Source organism: Anser cygnoides, chromosome 3 (genome assembly GCF_040182565.1).
Source record: "Anser cygnoides isolate HZ-2024a breed goose chromosome 3, Taihu_goose_T2T_genome, whole genome shotgun sequence".
NCBI classification, from domain to species: Eukaryota; Metazoa; Chordata; class Aves; order Anseriformes; family Anatidae; genus Anser; species Anser cygnoides.
The window spans coordinates 22680070-22684053 of record NC_089875.1 but is presented as its reverse complement, the minus strand read 5'-3'; positions in this window follow the sequence as shown (position 1 = coordinate 22684053).

Here is a 3984-nt window from a genome sequence, read left to right as displayed (position 1 = left end):
GAAAGTAGGAAACGGAATGAATTTGTAATAGCATTACTTCCTTTCTCTGGAGTACCTTTAACTATCTGCATCACAAAGATTGACTCAAGTCAGAACAGTCACGGAATAGGTTTGTCTTCTAAGTTTTCTCAACCTTCTTAGCTGTCCCAGAACGTGTGCTAACTGGAAAGTAAACTCCCATTGCTTTCCTCCATCTATGTCTTAACAAATTTTATTCTGTCATAGCCCACTAGGTTCCCATTTCCATGTTTTGCCATCTGGATCTCATCTTTATAAATACAAGTTACATTCACCCACTTGGCTCACTTCATCTGTAGAGACTTGTTAAATAGCTTTAAAGATGATTTACTAAAAAAACTAGAGCTAAAGGTTTAACAGGAGAAGAGATTAAGTAGAGAACTTCTTACTTTAATGTCAAAGTTATGTTACCAATGACTTTTGGCTTCCCACATTGATCAGCTGATTACTGCCTCCTTTACATTTGTTCTCTGGCTCCGCATGCTTGTTCTAGCGCACTAATTACTCAAAAGGTACTCACAGCAATAATTGAGACACAGATTTCAAACATTTGAAATACAACTGTGTGATATCAGAAAATTAAGAAGAGTCCAAATACTGGGGCTTTGTTTCTGAAGCAGTACAGAACACCCTCACTGAGCCCAAGAGAGTTAAATTTTCATTTAAACTAGTACTCTTTAGCTCACTAAATTGCTTTTCAACAAAACAGTACCAAGATCCAACAAGATAATATCAATCTGAATAGTTTTACTCAGTCAGTTATTTCAGTTATATTTTTAAATTAAGCGTTCATGCGAAAATGCCAAATTCTAAGTTTTTTTAAAAATGGCCTTGGAAGAGTTCCGCTATGGCCATGAACAGCATGCCAACTAATCGCTCCTGCCTTCTCCAGATCAGCACAGAGCCATCTTCTTCCTAGTTAATGTTCTTGTATCTTCAGTAATTCAAGCGACATGGATCCATGCTTGGCACTGAATTTTTTCCCATTTATTCCTCAAAATGATGTACAGGACCGTATCACTAAAAATGTTTTTTCTCCTTCAATCTGAAAGAAAGAAATGGGAGAAAGGAGGACTTGGGGGTGTACGAGAATGAAAAACTGAACATGAGCTGTGCTTGCAGCCCACAAAGCCAGTTGTATCATGGGCTGCATCAAAAGTATGGCCAGCAGGTCAAGGGAAGCGATTCTCCTGCTCTACTCCACTCTTGTGAGACCTGGCCTGGAGCACTGCAGTCAGCCCTGGAGCCCCCAGCACAAGAAACATGTGGACCTGTTGGAGTAGGTCCAGAGGAGGGCCACAAAAATGATCAAGGGGCTGGAGCTGCCTGTGAAGAGAGGCTGAGAGAGTTGGGGTTGTTCAGCCAAGAGAAGGTTCCAGGGAGACCTTGTAGCAGCCTCCTAGTACTTAAAGAGGGCCTACAAGAAAGATGGGGAGGCTCTTCATCAGGAAGTATAGCAATAGGGCAAGGCATAATTGTTTTAAACTAAAGTGAGGTAGATTTAGATTACATAAGGAAAAAAAAAATCTTTACTCAGAGTGTGGTAAGACTCTGGAATAAGTTGTCCAGAGAAACTGTGGATGCCCCATCCCTGGAAGTGTTTAAGACCAGGTTGGATGGGGCCTCGAGCAACCTGATCTAGTGGGTGGCATCCCTGCCTAACATACAACCAGTTCCAGTTAGTCAAAAGGGAACACTTCCCGATCTTTAAGCATTGTACCAAGTATCTCAAAGTCCGCCCAGCAATCAACAGGTACACTCCACAGCTGTAGTGCCATAAGCTTTGTTGAGATGCCCATTTGGGTAATGAACCACTGCCTTGTGCTCCACTATCGATCTGAAAATGGAATTTTAAAACTGTAGTGAAAATGGGCCAGGCCAAAAAGGAAAGCCCAGACAGTGAAAAACCTATCCAGATCACCTCTGTAACATTCTGTCAAACAGCTGGGCTAACATTGGCTATTAAAGTTTTCATTTGACTAGAGATTTAACAGCAGGCCCACTGTGTTCAAGGACTAATATTGCCTCTGGCTGGTTCTCAATACCAGCTGGCAGTCCAACTTCTGGGCTAAGTTTTAATCTGTTTGTCCATCTTAGCAAGGTATCATCTGGGACACAAAACCACACCATCCTCAGCAAATGGGCCAGACAAATTGCACTGTCCTCACCGTAGCTATCTGCACACTGAAGGAAAATACTATTGTTCTCTACCTTCCAAAAATGTTGAATTCAGACTCTGAGATTTGGGATCCCCTTACAGTATAGGCCTAACAGACTTCCAGTCTTGTGTCACGATGCATCTCCTGCATTGCTGGAGTTTCAGTCACAGACCAAGGAAGATGGAAGGAAACAGAGACAAACTAGGGACCTCACTGTTTTCTAAGAATGTCATGAATGTACACAGGCCTTTGTAATTGCTCTCAGTCTACAGCAAGAGAACAAAACCAAACTCTGTATCCACTGTATTTGCAATTATTGAGAATGAAAAAAACATAAAACAAACAACAACAACAACCTGCCAAAAGAACAGGGTTTGACTTGCTAATAATTTCTCAACTGTTCTGTGTTATTCTCCAGCCTCATTAAAAGCCACCTTGCCAGGAGCCTGCCACTTTCCCATCCAGCTGTGCTTGCCACCAAAATGAATTACCACCTTGCACTAGTGGTTCAAACAGCCTCCTGATAGGAACTGCAGGAAGAGCAGAAAATAGTGCAAAACTCAAAATGATGTATTATCACTCAAATGTTAAAACTCTACTTGTCAAAGACTGTAATTAGAGCTGGACTAAAGCAATGTTAGCTCAGCTGCCTCTGAACACACCTGTTTCAATTTAATTTGTAATAATTAGGATGCCTAGGGAACCAGGAAAAAACACTTTTCAGTTACTGTTTCAAATAGAGTTTTCATGTGCCATTTAAAGTCCTGTTTTTCAGAACAGACTGCTGACTTGCTAATGCTAGCAAAATGAAATAAAGCAAAATATTTTTAGCAGCAGGAAGTTGTTACTTGCTACTGCCAATTACATGCCTTGTACTTGAACAGTGACATTTTTTCCCCTTTGCTTATTCTTCAAGATAGGTAAAAGCTGGCTTAGGTCTCAGTGCATGAGAATTTGAACAAAACTCAGTCCCCTGGAGCTGGCCGACACTTCTGGAGTCATAGCCAGTACTGGCAAGAATCTGCTGTGACAGAGCAAACAACAGTGTCCTAGATCCACTCTTCAGAAAAGGGGGAAGGAGAAGATTAAGCAAGAGACGTGGATCTGTGGACTTTGGCAAAAGGCTGGATACCTTGTCATGCTAATAAAATTACTGAATTTGGGGAGGAGAAAATTGGGCAGAGGAGGGGGAAATAAAAGCAAAGCATAAAAATTACAGAAAAATAGATATTTATACTCTGAGTTAATTTATCAAACTGACACAGAGATGAATCATCCACGATTAAAATGGATACAAGGTTTCTTTATACCACAACCATTATTTACAACTCTTTTAAATGTTCATGGAGAAGTCAAGTATCCTCATCTTTTAATTTAAAAATGTGATCTTGAAAGCCAAAGTGAAACTACTGGCAAAAATAAGTTTCTACAGGAACAGTGCCCAAAGAATGATTTCTTCAAAAACAGTATCTTAACAATAATCATGGCTTTTTTTTTTTTTTAAACTACATGGTAAGCCACACAGACCTCAGTTAGCTCACATAAAACTCGATCTGTAAACACCACAATGATAGCAGGTAATACCAAGAGTCAGTGGTATAGCTAGACACTTCTACTTGTGACTTTTAAAAATATAACACAAGCACATACCATTCTAAGTTAACTAATGCAAATTGTATTTTGACAGGTAAAGGTCCATTATTTTAATGACTGTCCTTTGGTCCGCTGTCTTGCCAGTGAAGACAACCATACCACTGCACATTTTTCCACTTCAGAACACAAAAAAGAACTGCAGAAATGCAGAGGG